Source organism: Cygnus olor, chromosome 1 (genome assembly GCF_009769625.2).
Source record: "Cygnus olor isolate bCygOlo1 chromosome 1, bCygOlo1.pri.v2, whole genome shotgun sequence".
Taxonomy (NCBI): Eukaryota; Metazoa; Chordata; class Aves; order Anseriformes; family Anatidae; genus Cygnus; species Cygnus olor.
This window is the reverse complement of record NC_049169.1, coordinates 85,689,315-85,715,301: the sequence shown is the minus strand read 5'-3', so window position 1 is coordinate 85,715,301 and position 25,987 is coordinate 85,689,315. Positions and strand designations below refer to the sequence as shown.

The window sequence follows — 25,987 nt, the reverse complement described above, 5'->3', positions numbered from 1 at the left end:
GAAAGAAGGAGGGAGGAGGGATGTATTTGATTATGGTATTTGTATTCCCAAACAACTTTTATGCTTGTTGACACTTCTCAGCAAGTGGCTAAAGATCTGCCTGCCCATGGGAAGTAGTGAATGAATTCTTCTTTTTGATTTGTTTGCACGCACAACTTTTGCTGCACATAAAACTGTCGTTATCTCAATATCTGAGTCTTGCCTTCCTTTTGTTTTCTCCCTATCCCATGGTGGAGAGGCAGGTTGTGTGTTTGGCTGTTGGCTGGGGTCAGCCCGCTGAATATATCCTATCAGCTGAACAAAAACATCTGCAGGATATGCTGATAGACTTGGACTGAACTGATGGTGTTTCCGAAGTGGGGGAAGCCTAACTGGAGATCTTGCTATGCTAAGGTACTTAGTGATTGATGGTGTGGAGTTTGTGTTATGAAGTCTCATTCAGTTTAAGAAAGCTTTAAAACGACTGATTTCCCTCATTAGTTTGCTGTGGAAACGGATTATAGAAATAACACCTGTGTTTTCCATGGCTGTCTGTTCAATTCAGAGGAAAGGTAATAGAAATAAGCATAACCTATGTGTGCAGCAACAGGAAAGGCATCAATGCTATAAAAACCTTAATGTAATCCACTTACTCTAAGTGGATTTGCAAGCCTGTTGTGACTACGAGTTGTTCCTCTTCGTATAATTTGTAATCTAGAAACCTATGCGAGTGAGCCCCAATGTTGTAAGCACTAGACAAATGTAGTCAGACCCTGCATAAGGTGGCTTTGCACCCTTTCGGACAAGTGAGACAAAGATTGCATAAGGAGGAACATGAAGGGGAATCACAGCAGCTCACAGTTTTGCAGCTAAGCACAGGGAGGATGGGAACACATACAAGGATTTCAGGTCAGCACAGCGTATGAAATGATGTCAGAAGGTATTTTGTGGTTGTAGTGCCACTGTGATAGTCTGCTGAGGATGTTTGGGGTCCAGACAAGTTTTTTTTTCAAGAATAAGGTGAAAGAAAATTGAAGGAGGAATGTCTAGCAGTCAGCAGAACACTTGGGAGCTTCTGGCATGGTGATCTGGTAAATGAGGTAAATGCTGGTAAAGGTAAATGCTGGTGAGGTAAATTACCAAGGCTGGTAAATGAGAATGGGGTGGGGAAGGTTCTTTGAGTTGGGGCAGGTAGTTAGCCCTAGAAGGTTAGCCCTGGACAAGAAGTTGGATGGGATACTGATGACAAGTCACAAAGAGGATGTTATCTCCATGTGTGCTCAAGAACAGGACCCTGCATGTGTTAGAGCTGATCTTCACATCTGTGGCACTAAGGTGTAAATTGTGTGGAAGGTGTTCTAGTGCATCCAATGCTGACAAGCTCTTGAGGCCAGAAATTCAAAACCTCCTACCTTTCCACCAGTAAAATAAAAATTATTTAAGACTGGAACAGAATAAAGGTGGCTTACAGTATCTTCTCTTCTGGTTCTTCAGGCTTTTGGAAGAGTGTTCTCAAGCATATTCACACAGCTACAAAAATGAGGAACCTAACTTAGAAAAAAAAAATCTTTAAAAATTTTGAAGCATATGGATCTCTGGGCAAAAATCTGAATTTGCAGAACTCTTGTATTGCAGGAGTTAGCCACAGTGACTTAGGTGGTGCAGTTCTGTTAGCACAGGGACTAGATTTTGAAGGGGATGCTTTCTCAAGGTATGTTCCTATTCATCTACGGCGTAGTTGTGGTAATATAAGGACCTTTGTTCCTTTCTTCGCCAGGGGTAACATTTACAAAATACTTGTAATCGTTCTTTTTACAAGACCTTTCTGATATTCACTCAGAAGAAATCCTGTGTTACCAAAGAAGACTTTTTTTTTATCTGTTAAGTTTTAGATTTATATTGGAAATAAACATTTTCTATCAGTTGTAAAGGCAGGACAGTTTCTGTAGTGTAGTGGTTGTCACATTTGCCTGACACGCAAAAGGTCCCTGGCTCAAAACCGGGCAGAAACACCTTGATTTACAAGGCCATCAGGTGATTGCCCTGACCAGGCCTCCAGTCAGCATGGGTTTATGAAAGGCAGGTCCTTCTTGACTAACCTGATCTCCTTCTATGACAAAGTGACATGCTGGGTGGATTAGGAAAAGGCTGTAGATGTGGTCTACCTTGACTTCAGTAAGGCTTTTGACACTGTTTCCCACAGCATTCTCCTCAAGAAACTGACTGCTCTTAGCTTGGACTGGTGTACGCTTCATTGGGTTAGAAACTGGCTGGGTAGCCGAGCCCAAAGAGTCGTGGTGAATGGAGTTAAATCCAGTTGGAGGCCGGTCACTAGTGGAGTCTCCCAGGGCTCAGTATTGTGGCCACTTCTCTTTAATATCTTTATCGATGATCTGGATGAGGGGATTGAGTACACCCTCAGTAAGTTTGCAGATGACACCAAGTTAGGTGCGTGTGTCGATCGCCTTGAGGGTAGGAAGGCTCTGCAGGAGGATCTGGATAGGCTGGACCGATGGGCTGAGGCCAACTGTATGAAATTCAACAAGGCCAATTGCCGGGTCCTGCACCTGGGGCGCAACAACCCCAAGCAGAGTTACAGGCTGGGAGATGAGTGGTTGGAAAGCTGCCTGGCAGAGAAGGACCTGGGAGTACTGGTTGATAGTCGGCTGAATATGAGCCAGCAGTGTGCTCAGGTGGCCAAGAAGGCCAACAGCATCCTGGCTTGCATAAGAAGCAGCGTGGCCAGCAGGTCTAGGGAAGTGATTGTCCCCCTGTACTTGGCTCTGGTGAGGCCGCACCTCGAGTACTGTGTTCAGTTTTGGGCCCCTCGCTACAAGAAGGACATGGAGGTGCTCGAGAGAGTCCAGAGAAGGGCAACAAAGCTGGTGAGGGGTCTGGAGAACAAGTCTTACGAGGAGCGGCTGAGGGAGCTGGGATTGTTCAGCCTGGAGAAGAGAAGGCTCAGGGGTGACCTTATCGCTCTCTACAGGTACCTTAAAGGAGGCTGTAGCGAGGTGGGGGTTGGTCTATTCTCCCACGTGCCTGGTGACAGGACGAGGAGGAGTGGGCTAAAGTTTTGCCAGGGGAGGTTTAGGTTGGATATTAGGAAGAACTTCTTTACGGAAAGGGTTGTTAGGCATTGGAATGGGCTGTCCAGGGAAGTGGTTGAGTCACCATCCCTGGAGGTCTTTAAAAAGACGTTTAGATGTAGAGCTTAGTGGTATGATTTAGTGGAGGTCTTGTTAGTGTTAGCTCAGAGGTTGGACTAGGTGATTCTGGAGGTCTCTTCCAACCTAGATTATTCTGTGATTCTGTGAAGTAGTCACATGGTTTTCCCAGCCATTGGTAAATGGAGAAAAGCACCTGTATTTTTAACATTGGTGCTTACTAGAATCTCTGACTTTACCTAAATTCATAGGTTTTGAAAACTCCTAGTCTCCTCCCCACAAAGAAAGTCCCCAAAGCAAAAACTTAGCACTTTCTTTTGCTTCCAGCAGGCCAGCTGGTATAGTAGCATTATACATATAGATGTTTTGAGATTGTAGGTCTGAGGCACCTTATTTTGATTGAAGGCTTTCAAAGGAGTTGACTTGAGCATATTAGCAGAAGGTGCCACTGTATCCTTGTTCACACATTCTCTGTAATAACCTGAAGAGCTGTCTAACTTCAAGGAAGGGTGAATGTGTCTTCTGCTGGCAACTGAGCAATGGTGACAAAAAAGGTAATGGTATTTTTCCTACTTAGCATCTGAAATAGGATGAGAGCTATGCTGCACATGTTCTAGTAGCCTGAAACTGTGGGGTGCATGTGGCTTGTTTCAGGGTCTTACAGTGCTGTCAGAGTGTGTAGACCAGAGAAAGCCAAACCTGGTGCAGTTTGTATTGTGCCAGAGGGCAGTTTCAGTAAGTGCTATTTGCCAAAATCTCCTTTGTCAGGAAACATGGTCCAGGTCACTTTTTGGCCATGTTTTGGACACAAATGCGAACTGTGTGTACGGACCTCTACAGCACATTGGTGCCAAGATGATGGGCTCTGTCTAACTGTTACTCATGTCTAAAGAGTTCATACAGACTCATATTTGAGTCTAAAACAAAACAACAAAAAATGTTGTTAGATTCTGAACCACTTCCAATTTCTTTTTAAGCCTTTTATTATTTATTATGTTATTTCAAATCATGGCTGACACTAAGATTCTATTGGAAGATGGTGAAGGAACAGCTTTCATGGCCACTCCACTGGATGAGAGAAGTAGAAAACAGGGCTAGTAATGAATGACAGATTGGTGAAGTATATCTTTGAAGTTTATAAAACCAATATATAAAATTACAAAGCTTTGACTAAAAGATAATTTTTTTTATTAAGAATATAGTTCATATGTTTAGGTCTGAAAATAAGGTTGCCATCAAATGATACACATCGCTGCCAGTGTTTTTCTCTTGACAAAAGGTTTATGTGGATATTTTGCTGTAAAAACATTCCGTCTCTCTAATACTTAGCGATGCTTACTTTACTGATCAGAGCTGAACTTTCTTGCCTGGTAGCATGTACACCTCTTAAAAATCCATATAATGAGGCATTACTAAATAATGTTTGTTTACTTATATTGCTTACCATATACTTGCTAAGCACAAGCTCACTCATTTCCTTGCAGTGCCATCCTTCTCTTGGGTTCTTAAGACACGAACTAGTTAATGAAAATTGTTTTTCAAATGCAGCACACTGGGAGAAAAAAAGCTCTTACTCACATCCTCTCTTTGAGAAGTTGTCCCCTACTCCTTACAGAATATTCTTCCCTGTAATTGAGGTCCAGGAAAGTGGTACACCTGGTTTAAGCCACCACAACCCAGTGTATTAAGAAGACACAGTGTCACTTTCAGTTTATATTAATAGACAGGGCTGTGATGGCTGAAGGCTGTGCTCCATAATCTCTGTCACATAGCAGTATGGTGTCTGAAGTTCTTTTTCCTATGCAAGGAGGCAGCAGCCTCTTCAGCTCTTTCTTTCTTTCTACAGCTAAGTCTGACAGGGATTGTGAATCAGAGCCTTGGACTGTTTTAAAGTCTCCTTCAGTAGAGTAATATGAAATGTCTTATATTTGTTCTCATATTTAAGCTGTTCAAAAATCAGTATAGCCCCTTTGCCCCTTATTTTACCAGTGATGTTTTCCCACTACGATCAGACAAGTATTATATAAAACACCATGTGATGTGATAATAGAAATATTTGATTCACTGAAGTCCTCCTTAATCACGAGGCAAAGTCCATTTGATCTACCAAATGAATATTCATCAGTCATCCTGCATGTAGCTAAATGGTAATTAAATCTTTCTTTTCTGATGACCATATGCTTCTGATATGGTGAAAAGAGTCAGGGAAATAAAGGAGAAACAAACAGAAATGATGTAACCATCCCGCTGGTCTTGGGTGAAGAAGGGGAGACTATCCCTCCTAGTTTTTTGGGCTTCTGTCTTCCTAAATAAATAAATAATTTGCTGTCCCTGTAATTACAGGAAAGAAAGGTGTTCTGTTATCCTCTAGACCCGTCAGTGATGAATTACAGTGGCAGTTCTCTTCCCTCAGGCTTTGCTGTGTGTGTTTTACATGTGGAAATGCTCTCCACAGTGTTCTTTCTACTTGAGAATATGAACTATAAACAAGTATTTCCTTTTTAGTTATTACATAAATATTCTCTATTGATAAAGAATTTGTGATATTAGATGCTGATTTTTTTTACAGTTAAGTGTCTGTGTAGTTTCTTTTGCTGCCGTGTCAGACAGAAATCAATGCTAAAACATGGAAATTTCTGTTAAAACAAAATTTAAAGGTCTTCAAAATAAAGTGAGTTGAGTCAGCTTTTAGGTGGAGGTGTGCATCCATAACAAATAGATGTGTGCGTGTGTGTATTTACATGCAGGCACAGAAATCAGACTGTCTGCAGGACTGTTTAGATAACACCGACTGAAGTTGATTCAATTAATGCTGTTCAAATGGCAATGCCTTTGGCAGTCTTTTTGTCCCTCTAGCACTTGTAATATGCAGGAAGACTTTTCTTTCCAGCTTTTTATGTTGGGTATTTTTGGACATGTCGTCAGTTCTGCTTTTCAATTGATTCAATGTTCTTTGGACATGCAAGATATGAAAAAGACATAAAAAATAATGTAATTCTACCAGTCTTTTTCCATTCAGCACATAGTTTTCTGTTTCCTAGGGTAGGAACCCTTATAAAACTGTGGGTTTTGTTTTGTTTTGTTTTTAGATCTTTTGCGTGTGCATTTCTAAACATCTGGAGACAGATTTTTTGAATTTGACAGTAGCTTGTGTTCAATTTCATTTATTAAATGTACTTCACTATTTTCTTCAAGAAACAGGAGAAAGAGATACTTATACAATCACAACCAAAAAGAGATATTCTTCCTCCAAAAATACAGCTCTGAGGGACAGAAGATATCCAAGCCTAAGACTTTGACAGCAACAAGTGTGAATCTTTCTCTTCCCATCTTCTATTCCCTTTCCTGCTGTCGTCCTACCCTCCCCAGTCCCCAAAGTCCGTAATCCATCCAGAAAATCCCCCTCATTTCTGTAATACATCTATATTATTGAGTATCCTAGACTTCAGCAAAGCCTTTGACATGGTCTCCCATAGTATTCTCCTGGAGAAGCTGGCAGCCCATGGCTTGGACAGGTACACTCTTTGCTGGGTTAAAAACTGGCTGGACAGCTGGGCCCAGAGAGTGGTGGCGAATGGAGTGAAATCCAGCTGGTGACTGGTCACCAGTGGTGTTCCCCAGGGGTCGGTGTTGGGCCCATCCTCTTTAATATCTTTATTGATGATTTGGATGAGGGAATGGAGTACATCCTCAGTAAGTTTGCAGACACCAAGTTGGGGGGAAATGTCAATCTGCCAGAGAGTAAGAAATCCCCACAGAGGGACCTGGATAGGTTGTATTGATGGGCAGAGGCCAGTGGGTTGAGGTTCAACATGGTGAAGTGCTGGGTCCTGCACTGTGGCCACAACAACCCTGTGCAGCACTACAGGCTTTGGGCAGAGTGGCTGGAAAGCTGTACGGAGGAAAAGAATCTGGGGGTGTTGGTAGACACTTGTCTGAACAAGAGCCAGCATTGTGCCCAGGTGGCCAAGAAGGCCAACAGTACCCTGGCTTGTATCAGGAACACTGTAACCAGCAGGGCCAGGGAAGTGATTGTCCCCTTGTACTCATCTCTGATGAGGCCGTACCTCGAGTACTGTGTTCAGCTTTGGGCCCCTCACTACAGGAAGGACATCAAGGCCCTGGAGTGTGCCCAGAGAAGGGCTACAAAATTGGTGAAGGGCCTGGAACACAAGTCCTGTGAGGAACGGCTGAGGGAACTGGTGTATTTATGGTCTGGAGAAGGGGAGACTCAGGGGAGACCTTATTGCTCTCTACAGCTACCTTCTCGGAGATAACTAGTGATAGGACTAGAGGGAATGGCCTCAGGTTGTGCCAGGGGAGGTTCAGGTTGGAAATGAGGAAACGTTTCTTCTCAGAAAGAGCAGTTAGGCATTGGGACGGGTTGCCCAGGGAGGTGGCGGCGTCCCCATCCCTGGGGGTTTCAAGGAAAGGTTGGACTTGGCACTTAGGGACATGGTTTGGTGGGTGACATTGGTGGCAGGGTGATGGTTGGACCAGATGATCTTGGAGATCTTTTCCAACCTTATTGATTCTATGATCTTCTTTCACCTTGTCAGTAAAGATAATATGGCATTTCAGTGCACTAAGCTATGACTGCACTGATGTCTGGAGGGGTAGTGTGCATTATTCTCAGCAAATATAAATGAAGTTACTTCACCTAAAGTCAGGAGAGTCATTTTGACTCTTTTCTGCATGCCAAGGATTTAACTTTTACTTCATATTTTTTGCTAGGTGCATCCAATCTTTCTACAAGAAGGAATTAAACTTGTACAGTGTTCATTGACCCCTCTTACTGCTTTCTGTGATCATAACAGAATGTCTTAATATAGCCTCGACAGCAAAGAAAAATACAAACGTGCTGTAGAAATTTCCATCTTCTTCATCATTTTATGTTTGCTTTTGTGTTGGGGCAGTTATTGTCTTTTACTCTGATGTGGCTTATATGACACTTATAGAAGTGTTAAGAGAAACATGGGTGTGGGTAAGGCCTGCTGTTTATTAGTTATTGTCACTTTTTGGTTTTGAAAGACTTCTTATCTGTTATCACAAAAGGGAAATGGTAACCGCCGTGCTAGGCACTGCAGAAATGCAGAATGCATCCCTTTCCCGTGGTAACCATTGAAAACATTTATTGTAAGCTTTTGTGTAATATAAATCTAGATGCTATCTGAAAACAACATTACCTTCATATGAGGAAAAAATATTTTAGTATAAAAAATATTTTAATATGGCATAAAATCTAGTAGAGTTTGTTATGAGCTTATGATTATTTGTTTAAAATCCTCTCTAAACAGGTAACAGATCCTACCAGAAATTCATGCCTAAGGACAGAATAAATCTCTTTAAAATGCATACAGAGATAAAAGTTGGCTTCGTTGTAAGAGTGGGTACTCACTGGTTTTGGTGACAGCAGAAATTGTGTCACTTTCAGCCACAAGAATACACACTAACTTTCTAGGAAATGCTTACCTGCATCTTAGCTAATTGCCTTTCCTGAAGATCATCCTGAGTGGCATGACAATATCTGGGCCTACGTGACCATCTGAGTGTGAAATGTTGAACTGGGTTGTGAGCTGGAGCAAGTGGGGCATGCCTTCTCAGGAACTAAGGACTGAAAAAGAACAGATCTCTTATCTCAGACACAGCCAAAATAACGTTAATCAGTTTCTTTGGCCAGAGTATCCAGAGGAGGAAGAATTTAAAGATTTATGTCACTGGGGAAGCCAGAATATGTCTGAATGAAACTTCTTTGTGGCCATAAGCTCCATATTACTTGTGTCTATATAATCAATGGCAAGATTCCAAGAAGTTAAGTAGAAGTAGCCTAAATTCTACTCTTGTGCTTTTTGTTTTGCCTTTTATTTGGTGTGTGTGTTGTACTATTATCTCTTGATTTTCATTTGTGTGTGTGCAAGAGATTCCCAATCAAGTCCTTTAATGATTTCCTAAGCTAAACTACAACCTGTCACTTATTGAGTCAGATTCTGTAGTGTTAATGGTGATATTTAAAGCTGATGTGATGTGATTTAACTGTCATACCTTCTTTTAAGCCCACTGCGTCCTTTTGAAGGGGATGATGGAATGAGATCTTTCCATAATTGTGTTTAGTGACAGTGAGGTGTAAAGAAAAAGTAGCTAATGGACACTTAAATCAGGTAGGCATTTATATTCTTAAGTAAGTGGTGCTATTCATTAGCTGTGTGCTTTTGTAGCTGGATCATCGGGTATGGAGTTGAAGCTTGAAGGATGTTGTCATTGTCTTAAATTCTCTTAGGGCAATACTTACAGAAATACCTCCTTGTGTTAACTTTGTGAATGGTGATAGCTCGTTCTATTAGTCTAGGGTTCTGATCACTTGGCTATGTTAGTCTGTTGATTCACTGTCGTACTGTGAAGCTCTGTATTTTATCAGCTTTAGCAACTGTGGAGTGTTGATTTCTCAAGGTTTGCCTGCTTTTATGATATTTGAATTACATTATTCATGTTGTTATTTTGATTAAAAAAAAAAAAAGGTGGCATCTTTTCAGTAATTGGCACATGGACCTATTCTCTTTAGAGTTACAGAATGCATGCATCTTTAGGTATAAAATTTGTAAGCTCTTTGTGTTCTCTTCAAAACTAGTCCTATACTGCTTCACAGCCTGATTAATAAAAATAATCACTATGGAAAAACCTTAATGCTTTAATTCAGTGTGTGTATATATTTATTCTAGATATAAGAAAGCAATAATGACAGCCTATTTGTCATTTATACAAGCCAATGTGTAAGATGTGTAATGATGAAGTTGTACTCTACGAAAACAACCCATCAAATGAGGGCTTAAACTGAAGAAAAGAAAGAGGGTAAAAGGGTGCCTTTTGGTCCTGATTGGGTTGTAGACCAACAGGTCCAAAAGTAGTACTGCCATATGATCAGGGTGAGGGCAAGTATCTAGTACAGATTACAAGCAGAGCTATTAGGAAATCCAGAGAGTCTGGTGCACTGCTTTGCCATGCCTGTTCCTGATGCACTTCTGACCCAAAGTGGTATAAAAAAGCAGATTTAATGAGGACCAGGCTTTCCCACCATGTCATTTACAGAGCTGAAAGCTAAAACTATCTGGGTTTGTGTCTAGGAAAAGGAAAAAAATAAAGTATTACTAAATACTTCTTGGAACCTTTGTTGCAAATATGGGATGTGGTGTTATCCAGTTATGGATCAGTTGCTGTGATCTGCTTAATCTGAGTTGCTTATCTTCCACATACGTTTTTCCTCAGGGCTTTTTTTTTTTTGAGTATATATTTCTCTGATGTTGTCTTTTATTTTTATTTTTTGAACAAAAATATGATTTCAATAGCTAAAATATATCTCTTGGTTTAACTTTTGATTTAATATAAGTATGCACAAGGGTTGAAAGCTTTTTTTTCTTTTTTTTTTTTTTTTTTCCTGAGGAGGTTTGAAAGCAGGAAATATATAGGATATATGCATTTCATGCATATGTCCATAGGATGAACACTGGAGAATAGATTTTCTAATCCTGCGTATGTTTTTCCCAGCTCTGATATATTCTTGCCATGCAATGTTATCATGAACATTTATTAGCTGTTTTAGTGAATTTGATGGATTTATTAACCCTGAGACATCCGAAGAGATTTCTCTTATGTTAAAACAAATAAAAATCTATTCAGAATTTCTCAGCAAGTAGATCTTTTATTATATATATATATATATATTTTTTTTTTATTTATTGATTTTCATAGGGTTAAAATGAGGAATTTTTTCCTCCTTCTTGAAGTGATATAGTGGGAGTACTGGAGGGTATTCCATTGCACTCTCAGTATTTTCCTGTGTTACTCAACTCAGATGAAAAGATAGGTGTACCTCAAGGAGCTGGCTTAAAACCTCTCTAGGCCTTCCTCAAATAGAAAAGCTTCTCATTGTCCTCTTTCTAAGGAGATATTTCTGAGACCTTTCAGTCTTGTTTGCTGGTTAGTATGTATACCCAGGCTCCACTGTGAATGCTGAGTAACAGAGATTACTCTCCACGGACAGACCTGATACTGAATGGCCATTAAAGAAAACATTGCTTGCCCCATAGGAGGAGAGGTAGCTTTGTGATTGGCCTGACGTATGAAAGTGGAAGGATAAGAGAAAAAAATCATGCTCTGTTTTCTGATTTGTGTGTGCTTTTTGAATGGCTGATGTTTCTGTCTGAACTCTAAAGTCAACAGCTTTTACAAGCATGGTGTCCTGTTAATTTGAGGAAGTTTGGAAGCAAATCTGAAAACTATTGGCTTTGTTGGATGTAGACTTTACATTTTCAGTAACTGTATCTGGGACACTGAACTACTTTCTGCTAATACCAGGAGTTTTGATTGCTTTAATGAGTTGCAGAGGCTGTGAATTGTCAGTTCCGATTATTCCCTTCACATTAGATACGTGTAGAGTCTCATGGCTAAAGCTGTTAAAGGAACAACTGGACTCGTGCTTTTTCCCTTTCCTCTGAAGCTGCTGAATGTTTTAAGTGTCCCAAAATTACTGGGTCATCTAAGACAGGAAATGCTACCAGAGCTGGATTTTGTTTGATAAAAGCCAATACAAATTCATGGTCCTGTATAGCCCACTCATAACTGAAGGCTTGACACCAAAAACTGTATGGGGACCCTTTCTGAAAGGATCCAAAATTAAGTCAGTAAAAAGCTGAAAGATAAGAATCTGTGAAAAATAGATATTGTAGTAAACACAGAAACCAATGAGATATTAAACCTTTTGCAGTTATAACCTACAAGGGAATTTCTCTGCAGTGTAGAAAAACGTAGATAAAAGCTTGTTGGTTGTCATTTTCACTCTCATGATTTTTCTGCCCTCCACTGCATATAGGAAGATCAGAGCATGCCAAAAAGGACTGATTTAAGTCACACAAGTACACAGATTACAAGTACTGGACAATAAGGAACAAGCAGAAGTCCTGTTGTGGTTTTCTTCCATGTCTCGGTCTAAGGTGATAGGAGAGAGAGGGTGGAGTATAGAGGAGCAAACCCCAATAAAAACAAAGAAAAACAAACAAAAAAAAAACACAACATGAAGTTCTCAATTTTGGTTACTTTTCTAAACTCAGAGTCTTCAAGGCACCTACCCACTTGGAAAATTGAGGCCAAAAAAACTGCCCTCGCTTTTCTCCTTTCCAAGCAGTGTGCCAAGCTCTAACTGCTGGTCTGACACACAAAGAACTTTCTAAAAGGATGGCTATGCTATGCATTTTTTCTCCTTCTAGTGAGAAGCAAAATGTATAGTCCAGGGTGAAGAAAGAAGCACTTCTGCCATTCACCAAGACAGGCGGATGTCCTGGTAAGCATTTTTGTTTCCTTTTCCTTCAGAATTTCTCAATTTTTTCCTAATGCACATATTATCATTCTCCTACTTAGAGTACAAGTACAGTAACATGTTAGTAAGAAGAATTAAATTCCCCCCCCCCCCCCCCCACCATTGAAAAAGAGGTGCCAGTAGCCTATTGTTCTGTGTGTTCATTTTAATGTCCTGAGTCAGTTTGTTGGGAGCTTGGCTCTTGCTTTACTCTAGCCAAAAAAAATTTGGTGCAGGTGCTCTCTTGAGGAGGGGACACAATTACAAAGGGCCTTTGCTTGCTTTTAAGAATTGTTGACTTGTTCAGTTCACTGTAAACTGCAGCGGTAATTACATGATTGTGCTCTAAGTTGTAACTTCCATTTGTTTCAGCTAGTGTCCTCATAGCCTCAATAACCTGTTGCCTGCTGCTTGTGTTTAGAGCTATTACGTGTGGGTGGGTGTTCTGGTTTTTGGCCTCTGTCATCATTTTCTTTTTTTAAAGAAGGTGCTCACTTTCATGTCTCTTTGTCTGATTTAAAGGTCGAGGGTTCCTTTATGTCGTTTACAGACTTATCACTTCAAGGAAAGGCCTCTGCACTTCTGACTGCTCACTTAAGTGCTAGGGCAGGCTTGCAGTGCCAAGTAAAGTGAAGCTAGCTCTCCTTTGTGCCACAAGAAGAACGTACCAGTAACTGCCTATGATTTTTTTCCTCCCCTTCCCCTTCCCCTTCCCCTTCCCCTTCCCCTTCCCCTTCCCCTTCCCCTTCCCCTTCCCCTTCCCCTTCCCCTTCCCCTTCCCCTTCCCCTTCCCCTTCCCTTCCCTTCCCTTCCCTTCCCTTCCCCTTCCCCTTCCCCTTCCCCTTCCCCTTCCCCTTCCCCTTCCCCTTCCCCTTCCCCTTCCCCTTCCCCTTCCCCTTCCCCTTCCCCTTCCCCTTCCCCTTCCCCTTCCCCTTCCCCTTCCCCTTCCCCTTCCCCTTTTTTAGCACAAAAGATGACTGTAGGAAGCAACCCCATTCTGGTGGTCCAAATGGCTGCTGGCAATGCTGGTATCAGGTAAAGGGGAGCTGCAATGCAGAAAAGCATGTTGGCATAGTCTTGTTTAGGAGTTACTTTGTTGTGGCGGAGAGGTGTTGTCTGGGTTATGGGTGAGGAAGGGTGTCTATTGCAGTAAGCTTCCAGCAGGATGTATGCTGCATGATTTTCATTTTTTTTTTTTTTTCATGGTGAATTGTGCCCTGGGAGCTATATGGTGAAATCTGATCCCCAAAAAACAGTATTTAGAGCCAACAGGCGTTTTTATATCATATATATATATATATATATATATTTTTTTTAATTGGAACAGTTCAACTTTTGGCAAAAGGAAAAACCTGCAAATTGAAGAGAAACACACAACCCCCAAATACCCCACTCCCCTGACACTTTCACTTTCTTCTTTGAAGAAATTATGTTCCTCTTATCTTCCATTTTTATGAAAATAGCAAAGCTTATCAAGAATATTGTTTGTTTAATACATTTTCAGCAAGATCTAGGGTAGGATAGGGAGGCTTCATTACTCTCACATGAGGGAAAAAAGTGTTGTTTTTACTGTGGTACCTGTTACTCTGCACACTTTGTGTGGATGTCTGGAACATAAGATAGTCCCTGCTTTCACAGGTCATACAAATGGAAAAGTAAGGTGATGGAGGGGGACTTGGCCTGGCACAAAGGTCAGTTAATGTCTGCTCTTTTCCACCACAGAACACCATATGCTGGAAATCATTTATGTATCTGGCACGAAATACCTGGGAGAAGGAGAGACCCCAACTTTGAGTTGCAGCATCAGGCATTGACAGAGTCAGACCTCACAAACACAGGCCCCCTGGTACAAAAAAACAAAGAAGCAAAACAATGAGACTGGGTTTGGAGAGGAGATGAAGCACTCGCACCTTTCCCGAAGAGCAGACCCCAAGGCAAAAGTTGTCCTTTCTGCTGTTGAAAATTCAGAAGTCAACCAGACAGCGGCCACTATCAGTGCAGGGCCAAAATAAACAATACTGACCTTACAGCTGTGGGCCACCTCGTTAGAATGAATGTAACTGGTAAGCTTTGCATGTCTATGGGCTTTCTTGCAGAGAGAGTTGGGAGATTGTGGTAGCCTCTGGAGTGACATTTCTGCTTGATAAAAATTGTGTTGGTGAAGATATATCCTCTCCTCCTAGGGTGCAAAACTAAAATTGATTGCTGCCACACCGTGACATGTGGAATAAGTTTCATGCTCCACTATCTCTTCATCTATGCATGCTAAATGTGAGACTGACATGTGAAAAATGTTGGGGGGTTGTTTTAGGTTGGCTGTGGATTTCTCTGAGTTAATGTGAATAGTTTCCCACATGATTTCTGCTCCTAGCACCCTTGCCAGAGCTGAAAGAAATTGGGTGGAAAAAGCTCTGTGGGAAAATGTGTTAGTCTTGGGCAAGACACAGGTCTGCCCCAGTTCACTTAGCATCTGTTCTGGGTTTATAGCCATAGCAAAATTCACAGGTGGTATAGCTATTTTCTCTAAAACAGAGATCTGTGCATTTTCTTAAATGGAGATGTCTGTGTACGCAAACTTAGTCTTATTGCCCCTTGAATGCCTTGTAGCATATGTAAGCTGCAGGGAGGACTGGCGCTTAGAAGTAGTGGGACTTGAGGTATAGCAGTAACCACTGTGGATTATTTTGTTCTTATTGAGGTGAGTTTTTTTTTAATATTACATCTCACACACATAGATTTCTGGCATGGGCCTGATATTTAATGACTCCCTCTTTCCCGTTGTAATAATTCCATAGAAACTAGCAGGCTAGAGCTCGCCAGGAAGGAAAGTGAAATGATCCAAGGTAACTTGCATGGGTTTTGGTTTTTGAGAGATTTTGCATAAAGTACAGCTGAGCTGGGTTCAGGCCAACACCAACAAGAACCCACCTTTCTCAGTGTCTGATTCCTGGCCATGTCAGAGCAGAATGCACTGAATTAGCACAGGACAGTTGTATTATGGGCTTCACATGCTGCCTGTGTGGCCTTTGGGGAATGTCTCATTGGGTGCTAACGTGATGTAAGGTGTCCTGCAACTTCAATACTGAACCTGAGCTCAAGCACTTGATTTAGATGTGTGAAAGTCTCTCTTCTTAGACAGATGATCCTTCAATACAACCTCTGAGAAGTGATGTTGCACTAGTCACAGTCTGGATAAGTCTGCATTTTATTAATTTGCATTGGTACATTTTGCTGCCAAACACCAGTAGATTTTGTTGTTTTCTTATGTTTTTTTCCTCTTTCCACACAAGGACTTGTACCATGAAAACACAGTTTGTGAAGTCTGAGCTGCTTTGCTTGAAAACAAGATAGCGTTCCTGAGATGCTGTAAGAACAACAACATCTTACTGCACATGATGAATATCTGGGATTCACGTTGTGTTTCATGGCACACTTCAAGGTTCTGGGGACTGATTTCTGGACTTCCTGGTATTGGTTCACTGGAATTGTTCACTTTACCTGTTAATCCCATCCACATCCTATGGGTAGAGGAATATTAATTCGTCATTTCTTTTCTAGTCCTGAAAGTGAAATTCTTTTGCATCCGATGTCAGTTCTTCCAGGTTTTGCCTTCATTCAGGTGACAGATTTCTCGATGTCTTACTCTTTGAAATGAAGAGATGGTTTCTTTCCAACTGTACGTTCTGGGACTTGCCTCCATGCAGGGAGGAAGGTTTTCCCTTTCTGCAACAACTCCCCATGCAAAGAAGGATTTCCTCGGATGGATTCCAGTTGTTATTTTATTGCAAGTCATTTGAGAAATACAGAACATACGCTCCTCTAACAACTTTCCCAGGCATTAAAAAAAAAAAATAGATCTTAGCCTAAGCCCAGGACTGTGTGTCTGTGTACACACAGAGATGGAGGAACAAGTGTTTCCTTTTTAAAGCCTCTGTTAAAGTCACTGTCCAAACTGGACTTAAATATCGTCCATTTGTAGATGGTGATCTCTTTGGAGCAGGGACCACACCTCTTTTTCTCTTTGGGAGACCTCTTCACACCATGCAAGCTAGAATGGGGATTGCACAGGAAGCAGAAATGAAGCTGATTTCTAAATAAGCGTTCTGCAAACAGAAACCAAACCCAGGCATATCATTTTCCTCTAACTCAGGGATGTTTTGGAACGCTGTTTTATTTTGCCTATAATCTTTTAACAGTGTTGTGTCCCTCTCCCCCTTTTTGAGTATTTATGTAATTTTGCCTTTTGTATAAGGGGTTCTCTGTTAGGACTTATATTTTCCCACCAAACATCATTTGGAATATGGTTATATCAGTATCTGTTAGTATGTTTGGGAATTATTTCTACTACTCCTGAAGATTATCTGATGAGCACTTCTGACCTTTATTATGTTTTTCATATCTGAGCATGTGTGTAATATTTTTGAATGTAAAAGCAGACAAGTATCTTCTAAATAAATAAGTCAAGTGATCATTTATCTCCTTGTCACTTTGCCAGGTATCTGATTGTTTATCAGCTGTGGAGGGCTGCAGTTGCTGTTCCTTTGTGAGCCTTTCCATCAAATGCAGCCTGATTTTGGATTCTTGTTGAAATAAATGTATAGGTTACATCTGACAGAACCAGCTGCTTAAAGGGCATCCTTGATGTTGAGAAGCAGTAACAAGCAGTATAGTTGTCTCACTAGCTGGCAGAAGGGGAGAAGCAGGACGTGCCAGGAAGAGCATTGTATGATCCTGTGTTTTGGGCTCTGCTGAGCCAATTCAGACTGCAGATATTTTTAGCACTATTCTTCAGCAGGCAGCATGCAATTACACATCAACATGATGCTTCTCCTGTAGGCTGGTGTAGCTATGTTTCCACCTCCTGGCAAATATAAGGAACAGCTGAAAAGAGACTAATGAGAATTATGTTTTGATTTTTTTGTAAAGCATTAGAAGGTGAAGAAGGAATTTTTAAAGAATCACTTCTCTTGAGCTCAAAGAGGTTTTAACTCTTCAGTTTTCTATGCAATGTGTAAGCATAGAAACTGCTTCTAAATAGTTCTCTTTGTAACTACTGTGAAATTGAGAGTTCGAGTTGAAGAGAGTCATAAATACAAGGTGCTTGCAGCAGGAATGTAGGTAATAAGGCAAAAGATGCATTTTATATTGAGGGAGAGAGCATAAGTGTAATTCCACAGTAACTGGGAAGGGACAGGAACACACTTAATGATAAACTTCAGTCAGTATGACTTCACAGTCTCTAAAATATCTACTCATTCTGACTATTAAAACCAACAATTGTTATAGAGGTAAATACTGATACGGAGGACACTTTGTCAAGACTACAGGCATTCTGACAGGTAAGTGCCCTTCAGTAATAAGAAAATGTTAATTTTGATGAATCACAATGATCTTTCATTGACAACAGTGTAGCCATATGTAGCTGGGCTTTCTTTAAAGATCTGATCAGAAACATATAGTGCGCTTTTCTTTTCCTTTCTCAGAACTGCCCTGTGTGAAGAGGAAAAAGGCAAGTTTGAGTAGATTCTGAAGAACATGTTTCTAGAACCTACAAAGAAGTATAGACTGATATTCTAAAGATTCCTCTTGTAAAAGTCTTTTTTTTTTTTTTTTTTTCAATGAAAAACTGATTCTGAAGCTAACAGTCCAAGTATGCAGTCAGCTAGGATCCCTTATGGGCGTACTGAGATCACTGTTCCTTGTGCCCTCATTAAATGCATTAATGCTAGTCTGGAGAAGTCCACACATGCTGCAGCCATACCTTTTTTGCAGAATAAATATGCAGGTCTGGCTGAGCAGAAGTGCTGAATTCCAGAGTATCACACCTGGACTTTGAGATTTTGTTTCCTTCATTGTTCAGTTGCAATGACTTCCATGTAAACTGCACTGAGTGTCTACAAGTTACCTTCTTTTTACATGATGCATTTTCTCATTCAGGAAAATCATCCTGTTCAAAGTGACTTGCTGGAAGCCTATGTAGTTCAAAGGTGCACCCAGTAAATCCCTTTGGATGCATTTTTTAATTCCTTTAGGTAGAGGCTATTTATCATTACAGGAGTCATAAACTAGCTGTGACAACAAACCACGTAGAAACAATGTGCAACCCAGGCAACCCAGATTTCTAGTGATGGAGACTAAGCAAATAGCCCAGGGACCTTTTCCTGCTGAGTAGGAGGGCTGTGAGGTACATGTCTCTTGGCTTTCCAAGCAGGGAGCTGAGGAGGAAAAGAGGCGAAGAGAACTGGTGAGGCAGCGCTGCCAGTCACCATTTTGCTCTCCCACCTTCATTTTGGTACCAACCCTGGCATCCCTGCACCTCTGTGAGACGTGACTCTTCTTGTTACTTACACTGCACCCTCTTAGCAAGTCCCAGCAGCGTGGATGTGCCTGTTACTCACCTTGTAGTTACGCCTGTGACTGTGCTGTAGCCCCACTTCACCACAGTGGTTTAAAAGCTACACGGCTATTTACCTTTGCAGCAGCTGGAAAGGGGATGGAGAGCTTGACTCAGTACCTTGCCGATGCAGGCCTGTGGGCAGGGGGTGGGAAGAAGGCTGTGGGCTGCAGCATGAATGTACACAGCCAAAGCCTTGTGGTAGGCCAGTGTGACACTTCCTGAGGCCGCTTCTGATGCTTCCTGGCCACTGTACTCTTTTTTTTTTTTTTTTTGGTACCTCTTACTTCCCTCTCCCCCGCTTGTTTTGTAGTGCCTTGTCTCATCTTTTCACAGAGCACCTTAGGATGTTGAACAAGGATCCCAAAGACCTGATGTGTATGTTCTCACAGCATGGAGAATGCATTGCTCCATTGCTAGGAGCTTCTCCTCTGGGCTGTGCGATAAGCCACCATGGGGAAATGAGAAGACAAAGAGCTTTTACCACAGTCAGCGATAGCATCAACATTTGTGAGAAATGACCTGACTTCTTGTCACTTTTTCCACCCTGCAGACCACTATGTTGTGAAAGGAGGAGGCAGTTCAGGCAGCACAAACCTGAATGAGGACATACTGTAGGATGCGTTGCACTCCCTCGCACTGAGCATAGCTCTGCCAGAAGTGCTAACCAGCTGCAGCATGGAAAAGAACTGGGCTGTGAAGTCTGACTGGAAACCACTGGGGAGAATTCTTCTGAACCATGAAGAGGCGCAGAGCTATAGGTGTTAGGTGCTTTGTAAGAAGGGGAGTTTATGACAGCAGAGAAGCCTGTATAGTGAGGGAAAAAATAGGTAAAAGCAGAAACACCCACTATGGTTTATTCAATAGCACCAGGAGATTATAGTCAGTGATAAATGTCACCTTGATGCTAGGTATGCTTTATTTTACCGCTTATTTGTTCCACTCCATTTAAAAACCATAGAAACAGAATCCACTAAAAGAAGCTTATTGAACCTTCTCCTTTGCTACATGATTTCACATGTGGCAGAGCTGATTCAGATGCTCTATATACACAGAAGGGGCAGCAAGTTCTCACTTCCTGAAAATTAAAGTGTGTAAAAATCAGCTTATATATTATAGGTCTAAGGAGGGCCAAGTATGTGGCTCCTTGTGGCTGAAGTAGCTGACTCTCAGCTGAGTTTTGGGGTGGTTCCAGGGACTACTTGCAGGGTATTTACAGCTCTCCATGGGAGAAGGAAGCTGTAGCTTTGGGAGAATATTGGCTTCCCTGGGGTGAAGGAGCAGCAGCGAATAGCTGAAGTAGAGAGTAGCCCTCTGTGGTTCTACCCCTGCTTGGCACTGCCTAAACCACAGTCAGTGAGGCTACACCTAAGATTGACTAATGGGTGAGGAAGGACCACCTGGGGTTTCATTCCTGCTACATATCAGCTCTGTCACTATTTCTGTTCTTTCTAAAGTGGGGATTATTTGAGGTTTGCAGCATCTTTACAAACATTTCAGGTTGTGTGGTGCACAAGGTCGCATTTGGCTGTGGAATGGAAGGCCAATGCCTCAGGCTGTAACATGGGGGGGAAACTTTTGTCCAGTGAGTCTGAGATATGTACCAACTCTTATGTGAAATGTTCTGGCAGCTAATTGTCCACCTATGAATGGTCTCTTTTCTGTTCATTGTTGAATATTTTTGAGCCTGTTTCTTAGATTACCCAGATTTCTGAAGACAGTCATTCTATTTTTGGGTTGTTGGTTCTCAGGTTCTGCATGGGAAACAGGTAACAAGGTGAAGTAAGTCCATAAGAAACAGGAAATGAAGTAGCTAAAGTCATGGGCATCTCTGCTGTAAATATATTTTTTTGCTGGAGTATTGGGATCAAGAGAGAAGCCCCTGAGGAATGGGTTAATGATCCACAACTGGTAAGTAGATTCTGTAGGGCCAGCAGCAGAAGCTGCTGAGCATGGCCATGCCAGTCTAGTGGCTGTACAATTAGGTAGAGATTAGCTGCAGTTAGAAAAAGTAATGATAAAAATTATTTTTCTTGGTTTCTGGAAAGAGCAATAGAATTGCTTCTGGGCATTTTACCTTGGAAGTGTCAGGTTTTAAAGGCTTCATTATCAGCAGAGTTCCCTCCCTCCCTCCCCCCAATGTTTGCTGACATTGGTGAGAACCACAGATGGTTTGTACCTGGGAAAATCAAGCTGTTGTGTACTTGGAACAGTTTTTTGTTTGTTTGTTTTTTGTGGCTTTTGTTTGTTTGCTTTGTGTTTGTTTGTTTGTTTTCCAGAGCAAACATCTCTCCCTTCCTGAAAGGAACAGAAGGGGCCTACCAGAGGCTATTCTTACTCCTATACATCCTGTGGTCCTACTCTCTATTCCCAACATTGGGTTACAGTGCTTTCTGAATAGGTTGGTTGCAAGGCAGCTATGGATGTGAGGTGTACAATTTAGCTCATATAATAACTTCATGGGACTTAGCTATTTTATAGGTGGGCTGGTGTTAAGAAGGTAAATATTTCTGAAAGGAGACAGGATTCCTACCTGCTTTGTTGAATTACAGCTACTAAAGATAAAAAAAAGAATACAAACAAAGAGCCAATATACACATCTGCTGTTTTGCTTGTTTTCCCCCCTGCTAGGGAAAAAAAACACACGCTTTATTGTAACATTGATATTAGTATTATTCCAAACATTAATATCTTGACAAACTGAGCACATAGACACCACAACCCTGTACCCCACTGTGAAGGATTTTTCAAACCTATTTACCTCCAGGTATAAGTTACCAGAAAATTGTAAATTCAGTACAAATACTTCATAACTGTTTTGACAGCTCCTTCTATTAGGCTAGTTCTCAACCTTTCAGTAATCCATCTACCCTCTGTTTCCCAGTTCATAGAGAAAGCTACAAAGCTTTTTTCTCGTCTTTTTTTTTCTTTCTTTTTTTTTTTTTTTTTCCCCTATTTGGAACTGAATGAAACTGGCTCATGAACTGGATGGGTTGAATTTCGCAGCTATGAACCATCTGTGGCTTCCACTGATGCCAGAAAGTATGAGATGAACAGGGAGCCTGAGAAGAAATTGCAGCTTCTACAGTCTCTAACAGTGCTAACAATCTTCTGCTGTGCTAGTAGAGGCCTTCATGGGTGCATTTTCAGGGCCAGACTATCTTTTGGAGAATAAAAATAGCAGAAGGCTGTAAAATCAAACCGAAGTCCCCTCTCCACAGTCCCACTTGCAGTGGCCAGCAGCAGATGGTTAAGGAGGATGGCTCAGGACAGAGCAAGCACACAACCTCCTCCATCCCAAAAATGCATCTCAGTTTCTGAGAATGAACAGCTCTGGGAATATCTACTTGCTGCCCCTTTTGTAATAATTTGTATTCCTTCCGGGGCTTTCAAATTTTGCCTGTATTTTGTAACTTCATTTCTAGATGAGGGACTTGAAGGGTGGATCATTGCTTGGGAGCAACTGAGGACACCAGTTGAGCAGAATCTGTCCCCTAAGTGGGGACCGCAGACCACTCTCAGACCTGCTGCAAAAACTTTTCATAAGCAGAGAATAGGCTGCACAAAAATAGCCCAGGGCTAAGATGCACAGGAAATGCAGAGAGACAGACATTAGCACTGTGTTGTTTCCTCAGGTAACTGTTAAAACTCTGATGTCTTGTGGATGGTATTAAAACTTTGAGGAGGAATAGGAGAGCCCCTGGGACTGCAATTTGAACTGCTCTGTTATTTATTGCATTTATTTTACCAGCAGGTACCCCAACTTAAAGAGTTGCTCCGGTTCAAAAGGGAAGGTAGAAGTAGAAGGTGGCCTGGGGATGCCCCAGCACCTCTCACTCCAGACCCTGTTGGCTGACTGCAGCCTTCTGAGTCATTGTGATGGGGCTAGCAAACACTCAGTATAAGGGCTCCTGGCCTCCCAAGATGACAGCCAGCCCCGTGTAAGGTGTAGAAGCTCACACCTGCAGAAATCAAGCCTGCCTGGATAGCTTGGTTAGAGAGGAGCATGGCTCTGAGAAGAGGGACCTTGCTGGCGAGGTGGAAATTTGAACGCGTTGTAATGGCTGAAAGCTGCATGAAGGCTCTGGCTGCACTAGAAGTGTGCTTTTGGACTTTAAATATGTAGCCTTGCTTTGAATATTCTTTACTGATAGCTTATACTTACGTAAGAAGTGGGAGAGTTGGCAGAGCAGTGTGCACTGGTTCCTCTTCTTCCTGTCCCTTCCTGTCCTCCTCTGCCCAGAGACAGCAGCCGTTGTATAGAATGGGCTTTTGAGGGTCTTTGCTGTACTGTACGATGTGTTTCCAGAGTTATATATTGCTGATAATGATGGCAGTGGCTACGTGACATTTAAAAATGTTAGTGATGATGACTGATGCACTGATAACTGGTTCTTTATGATGTTTTTTTTTTTTTTTCTTCAGTTTGTGTTAAATACATTTCCATTATGTTGGACTTGGCTTTTATTTATCCACTTTAAGTTGTTTCGCATAGCTCAGGGCTTGTAGCTTGTTTTTGATGTGTAATATTAGGTAACTTAAGGCTGTGGTTTGTTCTTCGTGTCTGAAAGCAGTTTATTTTCCTGGTTTTAACTGTGTCACATCCTCCTCAGGGGGAATGTATAACCAGATGGTTTATTTTCACTGAGCTGTTTCGGTGGGGCAAGAAGCTATGTCTGTCTGTGAGACGAATCAGCTGTGTGTTGAAGTCTCAGGAACGTCAATGAAAAGAAATTGGTGAACTGTACAGCTGAAAAGAGGGACTATCTGGTGTAGACAAGTCCCAAGCTGAGATCCTTCTCATGTCTTTGCTTCTGAGCCCCTTGTGAGGGCAGAGTGGGAGGGGAGCTCCAGGTACATCAGTGCAGTCCCCTGGTGTGCAGGAGCTGGGACCAGCATCCCAGTTGGACCAAATGTGTGTGCTAACATCTCCCTTCTCTTCCCCAGGCCTAAGAGTATCAGAAGACCAGAGCACACTGTCACGGCTGCTGTTCACCTCCCATGCTGCTCTAGCTGGAGGACTCTTCTCCAGGCTGATGACTGGGTAACTTCCCCCAGCCTCAGCGTTCACAGGGAGGAAACCAAGCATGAGTGGTGCCGTTCCCCAGCTGGAGCACGGAGGATAGTGGAAGAGTGACGCACACATTGCATGGGCTCGTGCCAGCCACTGCCATTGAGGCTGAGTTAAAATTTTAATTTATTTTAATGTAGTTATTGAGGCATTTTAATTCCATCAAAGGAAATAACACAAGACAATCTGCATATATTCATTTGCTACTTCTAAATGAATTTGATTCAGCTGTGCTTGGTTTCTCCTTTTTTGGGTTTTACTCTGAGGTTTACTTCTTGCTTAGAGGCGTAAGTATTCAAGGATTGTGAACCTTAATAATTGCAATCTAAATTCTGTTTTTCATACATGAATATTTAAACAGAGTAATATTGTCTGTTCTTTCTGTAAGGCCCCCTTCTTAATCATTAATATCTGTTGTTTTGTGCAAATACACCCCATATATATATATATATGATTTGTATGCATTTAAGAAAAGACAGTTCCCTGGGACATATTCCAATATCACAATATGCTGTGTATGAATATTTATAGGTCCATCAAAATTGGTGAATATTGAATTTACTGATAAGCATTGTGGAGGGCTTTTTTTTCTTTTCTTTTTAAAAATACTGGAAAACTATTTGCAAATTGGGTCAACTTTCTGTGCATATTTTTGGCCAAAAATAACATTGTTTGTTTTTTTTGTTAAGAAAAAAATTAAGCTTTTTCATCAACAGCAGCTTTTGCGTGCGTCATTTATTCAAATTACAAAAACCAGCAACAACCAACCAAACAACTCTTTCAATAGTATTGAATTACACAAAACAAAAAATGTCATTTATGGCAAGGATATTAATTGAACAGAAAATGAAAGTTTGGTAATATAAGAGTTACATTGTTAGTTGCATGTTAGTAGTAGAATATTGACCAATGCAGTTGTATGAGCATTGTTTTTGGGTTGCAATGAAAACTTTCCATCTAGATACATAGCTTTTTTGTTAGAATTGTGCAGAAAACCTATCAGCTGTTGTGTATACATATGAATGTGTATACGTATTGCATTGTGTATAAGTACTGTTGCCTCTTGCACTCAGATCACAAATGTTGCTACATTTGTTTTTCCATGCCACAAGTCTGGCATTGTTCTTTTTGTTTTGGCTTGTTTCTTTTTTTTTTTTCTTTTTTTTTTTTTCTGTGCACCAAGTGTCCTCACTTGTTATATTTTACATTAATGATGTATCTTTTAATGTAGCATCATTGCATCCTGTTATTTTTACAGAAATCGATACTAGCTGAGGTTTCTTTTTGCACAGAACCCTGTTTGCCTTTCCTCCTCCTCCTCTCAGCGAGTACCACGAAATGCATTTGCATATGGGTGTGAAGAGTGTATGATTATAATAGCCTGTATGTGTCCTGTTGCAACACATGACATTTCGGAATCGAGTATGACACAAAGATACTTGCTAGTTTGGAGTGTATTGGCTTTTGACTTGGGAATGTAAACAACATATTAGTACTTGCCATAGATGCCATAGGATGGAAACATCATTTTCCAGTCATCTCTAGCTGTGGGTGACTAAGTCAGAAAGCGGAGCATTGAAGAGACAAATGATGGCAGAAGTGAGAGAATGACAAAAAGATGACCAAGAAGAGCATTTGAGGGAATCCAGAGGTGAGTGCTGGAAAATGAGAACTTTGTTGGCAGGTTGGACAGTAACATCAGAAGCCCCCAGGCAAGGTATGGCTACTGTAGTGTCATGAAACCAGACACACACTCTGGGACCTCTGCTTTATTGCACAGTGGTGGAGGGCACAGCAGTGCATTGGTTGTGAAGCCCTTTGCTGCAACAGAGCCAGTGGGAGCTGCAGCAGGGTGCTCATCCACGGTCAGATGCATGTCTTGCGACCTGAGCAGAAGAAGGTGGGAGTTTGACTGTGGGAATACATATGTATATTTTTCAGTACAGTGTCATACAAGTTTGCCATAAAAAAATTGATTCATTTATGTATGTTACCCAACTGTTGGAAAGTATCAGTAATGTTCCTTGCCA

At 41.4% G+C, this 25,987-nt stretch overlaps 1 protein-coding gene and 1 non-coding gene across 5 annotated transcripts in view; both read left to right on the top strand.

Moving 5' to 3' along the window:
* Positions 1-1,918: 1,918 nt before the first annotated feature.
* TRNAV-GAC lies at positions 1,919-1,991 on the top strand. The gene has a single exon. It is a non-coding gene; the product is annotated as a tRNA-Val (tRNA).
* Positions 1,992-24,669: 22,678 nt separating this feature from the next.
* Positions 24,670-25,987, top strand: part of LOC121074548 (cell surface glycoprotein CD200 receptor 2-like) — a 21,170-nt gene continuing 19,852 nt past the window's right edge. For 2 of the 4 annotated variants that reach the window (XR_005822409.1, XM_040566793.1), the window contains exon 1: positions 24,675-25,608. The gene's annotated coding sequence lies outside the window, so the exon portion shown is untranslated. Of the gene's footprint in view, positions 25,609-25,987 lie in introns of all 4 variants that reach the window. The other 2 variants (XM_040566811.1, XM_040566809.1) reach the window with 2 other exon arrangements.